Source organism: Chrysemys picta, chromosome 5 (assembly GCF_011386835.1).
Source record: "Chrysemys picta bellii isolate R12L10 chromosome 5, ASM1138683v2, whole genome shotgun sequence".
Taxonomy (NCBI): domain Eukaryota; kingdom Metazoa; phylum Chordata; order Testudines; family Emydidae; genus Chrysemys; species Chrysemys picta.
In genome coordinates this window covers 134,035,947-134,048,315 of record NC_088795.1, presented here as the reverse complement: position 1 = coordinate 134,048,315, position 12,369 = coordinate 134,035,947, and the positions used below count along the sequence as shown (strand labels likewise).

The 12,369-nt window shown below is 47.1% G+C and overlaps 1 protein-coding gene across 5 annotated transcripts in view; it reads left to right on the top strand.

The window, feature by feature from the left end:
• The window catches only part of CTNNA2 (catenin alpha 2), a 766,120-nt gene that overhangs the window by 80,826 nt on the left and 672,925 nt on the right, over positions 1 to 12,369 (top strand). The window lies entirely within an intron of this gene.

The window sequence follows — 12,369 nt, the reverse complement described above, 5'->3', positions numbered from 1 at the left end:
TCGCCCCAAGCACCTGCTTGTTAAACTGGTGACTGGAGCCGGCCCTGCTCACAGGCAATTGGTGAACAAGATGATAAATCTAGATATCAGTACTGATGAGAAAATATGTGCAAGTTGGCAGGAACAGTGAGGAGGGATATCATTAATGGCATAAAATCCTCCTGGAGTGAAATGACAATTGGGTTCCCACAGGGTTTTATGCTGAGAACAATCCTGTTTAACATATTAATTACTGAGTTGGAAAATTGAACTACTGTATTTGCTTGGTATCCATACTTGCAGATGGTACTGAAGCAGGAGATAGTTGACACAGTGGTGAATATAGTGAAATTGTAGGAGCTTTTGGACTTATTGGGTAAATTGTCAGATGACTAAAATATTCTTTTAAATCCAGGAAATGTGTTGCTTCTGGGGTGAGAAGAACAAAAAAGTGAAATACCAATTAAGAGGATTAAATATTAATGAGACAGGCAAAAAGGCATGTAGTGGTGACATGAGCAGTGCCAGTATCTAATAGAGGGGATAGGTTGCTTTAAACAAAGAATACATGTTAAATCTAATGAAATGAGATTTTTTTTTTTTGGGCATTTCTGCATGGCACTTCTGCATATTTCTGGAATATTGTGTGAAATTTAGATAACTAGAGATCTTTTAAATTAAGTTATTAGAGAGACCACAGGGGAGGGCAATGTGGTTGGTTGACCTAAAGATATGGTGAAAGAGATGCCGGGAGACTCAGGTGTAATTTCATTAAAGTTAATTTCATTAAAGTCTTCAAGTACAGGAATTTAGGAGTAGGCACAGTGACACTTATAAGGAAGTGATCTCATATTTTCACAAATAAAAGTTTGAGCAGGAAAGGTTTAGGCTACATATCATATGGAGCAGGTCCTCAAAGAATCAATTCTGAAGCACTTAGAGGAGAGAAAAGTGATCAGGAACAGTCAGCATGGATTCACCAAAGGCAAGTCATGCCTGACTAACCTAATTGCCTTCTACAACGCGATAACTGGCTCTGTGGATGAGGGGAAAGCAGTAGACGTGTTATTCCTTAACTTAGGAAAGCTTTTGATGCGGTCTCCCACAGTATTCTTGCCAGCAAGTTAAAGAAGGATGGGCTGGATGAATGGATTGTAAGGTGGATAGAAAGCTGGCTAAATCATTGGGCTCAACAGGTAGTGATTAATGACTCCATGTCTAGTTGGCAGCTGGTATCAAGCGGAGTGCCCCAAGGGTCAGTCCTAGGGCCGTTTTTGTTCAATATCTTCATTCATGATCTGGAGGATGGTGTGGATTGCACCCTCATCAAATTTGCAGATGATACTAAACTGGGAGGAGTGGTAGATATGCTGGAGGGTAGGGATAGGATACCAAGAGACCTAGACAAATTAGAGGATTGGGCCAAAAGAAATCTGATGAGGTTCAACAAGGACAAGTGCAGAGTCCTGCACATAGGATGGAAGAATCCCATGCACTGCTACAGACTAGGGACAAAGTGGCTAGGCAGCAGTTCTGCAGAAAAGGACCTAGGGGTTACAGTGGACGAGAAGCTGGATATGAGTTAACAGTGTGTTCTTGTTGCCAAGAAGGCTAACAGCATTTTGAGCTGTATAAGTAGGAGAATTGCCAGCAGATCAAGGGACGTGATCATTCCCCTCTATCTGGTATTGGTGAGGCCTCATCTGGAGTACTGTGTCCAGTTTTGGGCCGCGCATTACAAGAAGGATGTGGGAAAATTGGAAAGAGTCCAGCGTAGGGTAACAAAAATGATTACGTGGATGGAGCACATGACTTATGAGGAGAGGCTGAGGGAACTGGGATTGTTTAGTCTGCAGAAGAGAAGAATGAGGGGGGATTTGATAGCTGCTTTCAACTACCTGAAAGGGGGTTCCAAAGAGGATGGATCTAGACTGTTCTCAGTGGTACCAGATGACAAAACAAGGAGTAAGGTCTCAAGTTGCAGTGGGGGAGGCTTAGGTTGGATATTAGGAAAAACTATTTCACTAGGAGGGTGGTGAATCACTGGAATGGGTTGCCTAAGGAGGTGGTGGAATCTCCTTCCTGCAAGGTTTTTAAGGTCAGGCTTGACAAAACCCTGGCTGGGATTATTTAGTTTGGGGATTGGTCCTGCTTTGAGTAGGGGGTTGGACTAGATGACCTCCTGAGGTCTCTTCCAACCCTGAGATTCTATGATTTTAGAAAGGGCTTCTTGTAGGAGTTGTTAACATTTGGATCAGTCTACTGCATGATATTGGGAGCACAAATGATCAACCACTTTAAAGCAAAGATAATTACTATTTACTACACTAAGTACTTTATAAATGCCAATAGCTAGATATTTTGAATAAAAAAAAATCTACAGTAGTTAAACATGTTTACTGAGTAACAACGTACATCTGGTGCAAGGTGTGAGAATGAAATAAATATTCCTTTTTGTGTCTTAATCCACACATTTTGTCTATCTACTTTAAAAGAAGAGGGAATATTGCATTGATATTACCGAAAAATGATGAAAAGTTTATGAAAACTGGTCCATACTGTGAAATATGTAGATAATGTAAACATTTGATATTCATGAAGGTGCTCACTAACAATAAATAGAAATTTAGGGCCAGATTGTCTCCTCTGCTTCTGTGAGGGGAGGCAATTTGTGCTAGGGTGAGACTGCATTGCATAGTATAAATTCACCCAACCCAGTCAATAATCCATTTCTCAATGTCATTTTTCACAAGGATCTGATCCAAAGCCTATTGACTTCAATGAGCTTTCAATTTGGCTCCGATTTGGCTGCAGTAGAGCAGTGGTGATCTCAAAGGTATTGGTCCATTAGAGCCCATTAGAACAGGTAGAACAGTTTCCATCTGGGGTCATGAGAGCCTATGAGGCTCAGCTGCTGTGTGTGAATGAATAGTGGTTAGTGGTCCAGGATAAAATTGTCTAGTGTCTAAGTGATGTAAGAGCCTTTCAATGGGACTTAGTTGCTTTTCAAAATGAGACTTAAGCCTAAGCCACTGTAGGTACTTTTGAGGCGCTTTTCTTGTCAACGGTCATAGTTATTCTTTGGACAGAAGTGCATTCTTATGTGCATTGCAGAAAAAAATAGACATAGGAATTTTACATGTTCTTATATTCTTACATGTAGCTATTTAAAAACTAGTTGGAAGAAAATTAATTAAACACTGACAACGTGACCTTATTTTTTTCCCTTTTTTTTTTTTTGGTCAAGCAATCACCCTCTAATTGTTATTGACTTGAGCATCTGGCCATGCCACCCTCATGTGTATGTGTGTGGTATGCATGTAACCATGTTTTGGTTATTTTTCTAGTTTAAATTTATGGAGAGAAAAGGCAGCGCACATAAGAAACAAAATAAACAGGTATGTCAAAAATGTGTAGTTCAAATAAACAGAGACAAATATCCCTCCAAACCATCCTGTCCCATCTTTTAATGTTCTTTTATAGGTAAGGTGGTTTGGGCCTCCCATGTCAGCTGCTGTTATTTCAGCCAGATCTGCTGAAGGCTGTGCTGCTTGTCAGTGACTGATGACAGGTGCTCCTACCCACAGGGTGTTTCTCCTCTCTGCTGTCTTCTGTCATCTTCTTTTCCTTTTCAGTGTTTGTATCTTTCTTTCTTTCTTTCTTTCTTTCTTTCTTTCTTTCTTCCATATTTCCCTGGATTTTTTATTTTACTTCTTGCACAATTACCTTTCAGATTCTTTCTACTTTGTGCCCTCCTCTACTTTAAGTCTGATTCTTTTTGTCTGTCCATACCCATTGTGACAGGTAGCACAGTCTACTGGATTGAGAAAAAGGCTGTGAACCAGGATCTTTTGAGTTCCAGTCCTGGCTCTTGCAGTGATGCGTAGTGTGACTTTGGGCAAGTCACTTACAATCTAATGAGATATAGAGAAGCTAAGTTCCTTGGAGGAGGAAACAGATTCTTAAAATACATATGCCTCCAAATAGGGTAGCTACATTTCTTACAATATTTTTCTATTAACAAATACAAATCAGGTAAGCAGAGAACACTTAGTTTGTGACTTACACTCCGAAAGTAAAGGATAGGGTAGTAGCAAAGGATCACACTTTGTGTCAGAGAATCAGATTTAGAATACATTTACTACATGCCATACACATTTTTCAAATAGCATGGCTTTTCTAAATATAAGATATGGAGTTCTCAAATCCCTTATAAAAAATTATTTAAAGTGTTGTAGAAAAACCATATGTCACAACATACTTAGGCATGAGGTGGTAGGTGAGAGATGGGAGGTTGTTGGTAGTATGGATGGGAGGTTGTTGGTAGTATGCAAGCAGAGCTAAAGTTGCTTAGTTTATCTGAACTGTGCACTTTCATGCCTCCCAATTATTTTTTTTTTAAAAACTGCAGTGTTCCATTAACGAATTTTCTAAATGCATTAGTGGTGTGTCTGCTCAACCTTAACTCTGAATGAACTGTTGTTTGTTTGTTGTTGTTTTTGTCTGGGATATTACCTATTTATCTACTACACAGAACAGTTGAGAATTATTTAGTTCATATTTCCACTGGGTTTTGAAAATGTAAGCCTTTCTAAAAGGACTAAGGTATTATTTCACTCCTGCTTGTTGCAACTCTCTTGTTACTCTTATTTCTATATTTCTAATTTGTCCTTCCTGTTTTTTTTTTTTTAAACAAACAAGTATCCTTTGCCTAACATTATTGTAGTAACGCCTGATACGAGGCCTCTGATACAAGGCCTCTGATACAAGGCCTTATGTTTCAGGCCTTCTTCTTACTACAATTATCTCCTTCCAGTAGTAAATGTAGTGTTAGGAATACGGTTCTGTGTTCCTCCACTACTGTCACTAGGGTCATCCTTCTTTATTGCTTGTCTTTTGTGCGCTTTTACCGTATACAGATGCTCCCCGACTTATGCAAGTATTCTGTTCTGGAACGCTTTGCATAAGTCGAATTTTGCGTAAGTCCAGATTTGCGTAAGTCGGGTTTGCATAACCCGGGGAGCATCTGTATTATACATATTTCATGGGGGAGACCAGCATTTCTCAAAGTGGGGGTCCTGACCCAAAAGGGAGTTGCAGGGGGTCACAAGGTTTTTTTAGGCAGTCACAGTATTGCCATCCTTACTTCTATGATGCCTTCAGATCTGGGCGACCAGAGAGCGACGGCTGCTGGCCAGGCGCCTACGCAAGCCGCAGTACAGAAGTAAGGGTGGCAATACCATACCATGCCACCCTTACTTCTGCGCTGCTGCCTTCACAGTTGGGCAGCCAGAGAATGGTGGCTGCTGACTGAGGGCCCAGCACTGCAGGCAGCAGTGCAGAAGTTAAGGTGCTAGTACCATACCGTGCCATCCTTACTTCTGCGCTGTTGCTGGAGGCAGCTCTGCCTTCAGAGCTAGGCTCCTGGCCAGCAGCAGTGCAGAAAGTAAGGGTAGCAGTAATGCAAACTCCCCTTTACAATAACCTTGCGACTCCCCCTCAACAACTCCTTTTTGGGTCAGGACCCTACAATTACAACACTGAAATTTCCGATTTAAATAGCTGAAATCATGAAATTTAGGATTTTTAAAATCCTATGACTGTGAATTTGACCAAAATGGACCGTGAATTTGGTAGGTCCCTAACTATGTGTAGAGATATGTTTATGAAAGATGGTGATTTGGAGACACTCCCTCATAAGGGACAGTGTTGTGAATAGTATCAGAGGGGTAGCTGTGTTAGTCTGAATCTGTAAAAAGCAACAGAGGGTCCTGTGACACCTTTAAGACTAACAGAAGTATTGGGAGCATAAGCTTTCGTGGGTAAGAACCTCACTTCTTCAGATGCACTTCTTGCATCTGAAGAAGTGAGGTTCTTACCCGCGAAAGCTTATGCTCCCAATACTTCTGTTAGTCTTAAAGGTGCCACAGGACCCAGTGTTGTGAATGTGGGAATTTGGAGATGTGCCCTGGAAACAGGGCTTGGAAACATAGCATGGCTGTGTGCAGCAGTTCAGCAGAGAGGCTCTCCAGTTTGTTTTATTAAAGTTTTATTCCTTTCCCATTCACTAATTTGTTATTTAACGAACCCCAAGATCGTTACACTATTGATGAAAGCAACACATTGTAGTGTGGTAGACTCAAGAGTTTGATTTCTCCCTGGTTTCAGAGTAGCAGCCGTGTTAGTCTGTATCCGTAAAAAGAACAGGAGTACTTGTGGCACCTTAGAGACTAACAAATTTATTAGAGCATAAGCTTTCGTGGACTACAGCGCACTTCATCGGATGCATACTTCCGAAGAAGTGGGCTGTAGTCCACGAAAGCTTATGCTCTAATAAATTTGTTAGTCTCTAAGGTGCCACAAGTACTCCTGTTCTGATTTCTCCCTGTTTTCCATGAGTGGAAAAGACAAGTCTCACATACAGTAAAATATGTCAATGTTTTGTTTTTAAAAGTTCAGGGTAGTGTGGACCCATGCAGAGTTCCACTGAAATTAGGATTCTGCCCGGACACAGGGGCCCACACTACCATGGAAACAGACACAGACTGGTGCAGGAGTAGGAGCAAGAGCAAGGGCAGTTGGTTGACACTACTGGCAGTGGGAGTGTTCCTGACCAGATAGTGATGCTGAGCAGACTGAAGAGACTGCTTCCTCTAAGAGCCTATATATTTACCCTGGAATCATGTGGGTGGGTCCTTGCCTGTGATTGGCTGGCATGGGGCCTATCACAAGACGTGCAGGTAATTGCCTCTGATGACTCATCACACTCTCTGGCTCAGGAATTTCCACTGTTGACAACATGCTACAAGGTTCGAAGTTTAAATCATGCGCTGTCAGCGGAACAATAGTCAATATGTTTTTCAGTCAGGTTTTTTACTGAGGAACTGCATGTCCTCTCCAATAAACATTTAGAAAGATGTTGGTCATAATTTAGTTCAGTGAAACTTACTTTGAATAAAGATCAGCACATACCTGTAAAGGTATAAGTGTTGACACCCAAACTAGCTTCAGCTTTCAAGAAACATTGGATTATTATTTATCTAACTACATTGTCAATATAGATTTTCAAAATGGAAATAAAGCTTTGAAAAGCAGATACTCCTAGAGAAAAGCAAGAACATTAAAGGAACTTGGAAAAGATTGTAGGCAATGTTGAAGCCATGTTGGTCCCAGGATATTAGAGAAACAAGGTGGGTGAGGTAATATCTTTTACTGTACCAACTTCTGTTGGTGAAAGAGAAACTTTTGAGCTTACACAAAAGATATTACTTCACCCACCATGTCTCTCTTGGAAAATATTAGCTTTCTTTCTGAGCTGGGAAATTGAGATGAAAAGAGAGAATTTTTCCTGACAACAACCTTTTCTCTCTCACATTAAAAAATATCATATTTTACATTTAAACAAAAATATTAATTGTATTAAATCTTGTGGTTATCCTCCACTGACGGATAGCATAGGTTCTCCTCCTTATATATAATTGGTTGGCACAAACATGGTGGTGTCATGCTGTCTGGAGTGGCTCATGGCCATGAGTGCCTACCTCAGGGCAGACTGTCAAAAGCAGGTCAGACACCCAAACTGGTGGTATGTTCTATAATTAGATTTCACCAAGACAGTGCCAAATTGAACTCCTAAAGTAATACAATAGTCTTATAATGGAGTCACAGACAGTCCCCTTAGGCACTGGGAAAGCTGGTCTATGCAGTAAATGGTCACTTGCACCAAAACCCACACAGGATCGCCCAGAGGATTTAGGGGGCCTGGGGCAAAGCAATTTTGGGGGCCCCTTCCATTAAAAAAAAGTTGCAATACTATAGTAACATGTATTTGGAAATGTAAAAAATAACCAGTGAAATACATTCAAAAATTATTTTTTAATAATTTGAAAATACACAAAATATATTATTTAAAAGCTGGGCTCGGAGCTACGGGTCAGGGCTGTGGGAGGATGGGGTCGGGGGTGCCCGGCTCAGAGGGGCTGGGCTCAGAGCTGGGGGTCAGGGCTGTGAGGGGAGTGGGGCCAGGGGGGTGTCCAGCTCAGAGGGGCTGGTCTCGGAGCTGGGGGTCAGACCTGGGGGGGAGTCACGGGGTGTCCAGCTCAGAGGGGCTGGGCTCGGAGCTGGGGGTAAGGGCTGTGAGGCGGATCGGGGCGGTCTGCCTCAGAGGGGCTGGGCTCGGAGCTAGGGGTCAGGGCTGTGGGGGGATGGGTAGGGTTACCATATCTCATAAATAAAAAAAGAGGACCCTCCACGGGCCATGGCCCCGCCCATTTCCCCACCCTAGCCCCGCCCCAACTCCACCCCTTCCCCCACCCTAACTCCGCCCCCTCCTCCCTCCCACTCCCAGCCAGGGGGAAAGGGCTGCCCCAGTGCTACCAGCTTCACGGTTTGCCGGGCAGCCCCCAGACCCTGCGCCCCCAGCCGGCGCTTCCCCAGCGCAGCTGGAGCCTGGGAGGGGAAGCGCCCAGCCGGGGGCGCAGGGTCTGGAGGCTGCCCAGCAAACCGTGAAGCCGGTAGCGCTCGGGCTTTGGGCAGCCCCTATGCCTCCGGACCCTGCGCCCCCAGCCGGGCACTTCCCCTCCGGGGCTCCGGCGGCTCTGCGTAACTTACACAGTATAAGTTACACAGAGCCGAAGAGGAGCAGAGACCCCGCAGCTGGAGGCTCTGCTCCTCTTAGGCTCTAAGAGCCGGGCTGCCCCAGCGCTACCGGCTTCGGGCAGCCCCCGTGCCTCCAGACCCTGCGTCGCCGGAGCCCGGGAGGGGAAGTGCCCGGCTGGGGGTGCAGGGTCCGGAGCACGGGGGCTGCCCGAAGCCGGTAGCTCTCAGGCAGCCCAGTTCTTAAACAGAGCCTCCAGCGGCTGGGGCTCTGTGTAACTGACCCTGTGTCAGTTACACACAGCCCAGGGGGCTGGAGGCTTTGCTCCTCTTTGGCTCTGTGTAACTGACACTGGGTCAGTTACACAGAGCCCCGGCGGCTGGAGGCTCCAGCCGCCCCCGCTCTGTTTAAGAGCCGGGCTGCCCAAGCGCTACCGGCTTCGGGCAGCCCCCCTGCCTCCAGATCCTGCGCCCCCAGCCGGGCACTTCCCGTCCCGGGCTCCGGCGGCGCAGGGTCTCCAGGCACGGGGCTGCCCGAAGCCGGTAGCTCTGGGGCAGCCCGGCTCTTAAACAGAGCCTCCAGCGGCTGGGGCTCTGTGTAACTGACACTGTGTCAGTTACACACAGCCCCGGCGGCTGGAGGCTCCAGCCGCCCCCCGCTCTGTTTAAGAGCCGGGCTGCCCGAGCGCTACCAGCTTCGGGCAGCCCCGTGCCTCCAGACCCTGCGCCGCCGGAGCCCGGGAGGGGAAGTGCCCGGCTGGGGGCGCAGGGTCTGGAGGCAAGGGGGCTGCCCGAAGCCGGTAGCGCTCGGGCAGCCCGGCTCTTAAACAGAGCGGGGGCGGCTGGAGCCTCCAGCCGCCGGGGCTGTGTGTAACTGACACAGTGTCAGTTACACAGAGCCGCAGCCGCTGGAGGCTCTGTTTAAGAACCGGGCTGCCCCAGAGCTACCGGCTTCGGGCAGCCCCCTTGCCTCCGGACCCTGCGCCCCCAGCCGGGCACTTCCCCTCCCGGGCTCCGGCGGCGCAGGGTCTGGAGGCACGGGGCTGCCCGAAGCCGGTAGCGTTCAGGCAGCCCGGCTCTTAAACAGAGCCGCCATTTTCCCGGACATGTTCGGCTTTTTGGCAATTCCCCCCGGACGGGGGTTTGACTGCCGAAAAGCCGGACATGTCCGGGAAAAAGAGGACGTATGGTAACCCTAGGGATGGGGTCGGGGGATGCCTGGCTCAGAAAGGCTGGGCTCGGAGCTGGGGGTCAGGGCTGTGGGGGGATGGGGTCGGGGGATGCCTGGTTCAGAAAGGCTGGGCTCGGAGCTGGGGGTCAGGGCTGTGGGGGGGTGGGGTCAGGGGTGTCCAGCTCAGAGGAGCTGGGCTCGGAGCTGGTGGTCGGAGCTGTGTAGGGGGGTCAGGGGGTGTCCAGCTCAGAGGGGCTGGGCTCAGAGCTGGGGGTCTGGGCTGGGAGGGGTCAGAGGGGTGTCCGGCTCAGAGGGACTTACCATGCTGCTTACTCCCGCCTCCCCCCAGAGCCTCAGCGCGCCGCGTCCAGGAGCGGCCCTGCACAGCGCTGCAGCGGCCTGGCTCCACGGGACCTGAGCTCCCGCCACTCGGAGGAGCTCAGGCCACGCGGCTGCAGTGTTGTCCAGGGCCGCTCCCGGATGCGGCACACTGAGGCACCGGGGGATGGGGGAAGGCGGAGGTGGGGGGGAGCCTCCGACATTCTTATGGGGCCCCCCCCTCTCCGGGCAGCCCTGAACCCACAGAATATTCAGGTTGCACCTAGTGTCAACAGACCAGTTACTCACCCAGTATTTGCTTCCTAAATTTCACACCAAAGACAATGTCGGAAGTCAATTCTATAGCAAATTAACTAAAGATTTATTAACCAGGAAAAATAAATGAGAGTTATTGAGAGGTTAATACAGGTAAAATATATGTACAGGTGAGTCACACTCTATAATTCCAAATGGTAGCAGAGATGAAGTAATCTGCCCGTTTCTCAAAAGTCTCTCAGGGCTACCCAGAATAATTCTGGGGATCTCTGTTCTTGTTTGTTATTCTGCCCCGTTAGAATCCAAACAGTCCAGAGATGAAGGATTTTTCCTTGTGTCCATACTTATAGCTTCTTGTCACAGAAAAACAAGTTGACAGAGTCACTACCCACCTGGGTTCTTTCTTTGATGATGCGGAGAGAGAGGAAAGCATTTAGAGTCTTTGATCGTCATACATGACCACTTTTTTGAAATATGCAGGGATTAGCACCTTCCTGCTATAGTCCTTCATTTGCATTACACATTTGTTCTGTTTGATGGGTTACTTAGTTACAGAGTGTTACAGAGTGTCACAGGGCACTAGTTCAGGGGGTTCCGCAGTCATAAACACACACCAGGCTGTTTATCATTCACCAAGGTGTGCATTTATTTCCCTCTTACACCACCAGAACGTGTAACCTGGGCTTAGAGCAAGGACAGACTGCCCTGTAGCCCTCACTCTTCAGCCCAGGCTCACCCTCTGAGCTTCCTTCTGAGTTCCTCTTGAGCTCCTTCCTCAGCCGCCTTTGCTTCATGTTTCCTCTCCTTAAATTCTCCCCAATTACCTTGTTAGCCCAGTGATTATCATCCAGGTGGTCACAATCCCCCACCAGAACGTGTGTAATTGTTAAGGATACGATTCAGTCATGGAGGTCACGGAAGTAATGGATTCTGTGACGTTACTGGAGCTCCATGACTTCGGCTTCAGCTGTCAGAAGCTGGGGCTGGAGTCAGGGTTGTGGGCCCCTCACCCTTGGTTTCAGCCGGAGCTGGGGATGTGTATCCCTCCCTCCCTGTGGCTGTGGCCAGTGCTGGAGACAGGGCTGTGTGCCCCCCTAAATAAATTGTAAATAAAAAAAAACCCTGGTCCTCTGTGGCCAGAGCCTGGGCTGTGCACCCCCCCGCCCCCCGCCCCCCACACACATTGCCGCTTTGGTCCATGCCAGAGCCGGGTCTGTGCATCTCCCCTCCCACGGCTTCGGCTGTGGCTGGAGCTGGAGTTGCTGCTCTGTGCCCCTGCCCCATGGCTTCAGCCAGGATTGAAATTGGGACTGTGCTTCCCCTGCCCCGCCCTGCTCCTCCCCACCATGGTAGCAGGGCTGGGGTTGTCAGTCCACACCATGGGGCTTCAACTGTCATTCCTTCCCTCCCCTTACCCACCCTCTCTCCCCTCATTATTTTTAGTAAAAGTCACAGACAGGTCATGGCTCCCATGAATTTTTTTTGTGTATATTGCCCGCGACCTGTCCGTGACTTTTACTAAAAATAACCATGACAAAAACTTGACCTTAGTAATTCTCCCAGGCTTCAGCACTTTCAGTTATCAGGGATATATAGAATGCAAGTGTTCACTGTTACATTATAACATGGGGCATAGTTGATTGAAAAAAATACATGCGTCATCCATCTGGTTTTCAGCTATGCATTTGTAAATGTTCAGTGAGGCCTGGGGCCTTGGCATAAACTGGCTCCTGGTCTGCCAGTGTCCCACCTGCCCTAAATGCATTGGAATACTTCAGGGCTGTGAGGTTCTTGTGTTTTAAATACAATATGTGAAGTAATGTTTTTGCTTGTTTGTGTAGAAGAGATAACAGAATATGTTAACAGAATATGATCAACAGGCTATTCCTTGTTTGACTGTTTTTCGGCTTGGAAAGAATTCCCTATGAGTTGCAAGGAAAATCTTTAATCCTTCGAGATTATGCTCAGGCGTGTAACCCCTATTCACTCTTTTTTTCATTTTAAATTGTTCAGGTGGCATTAGTTAATGA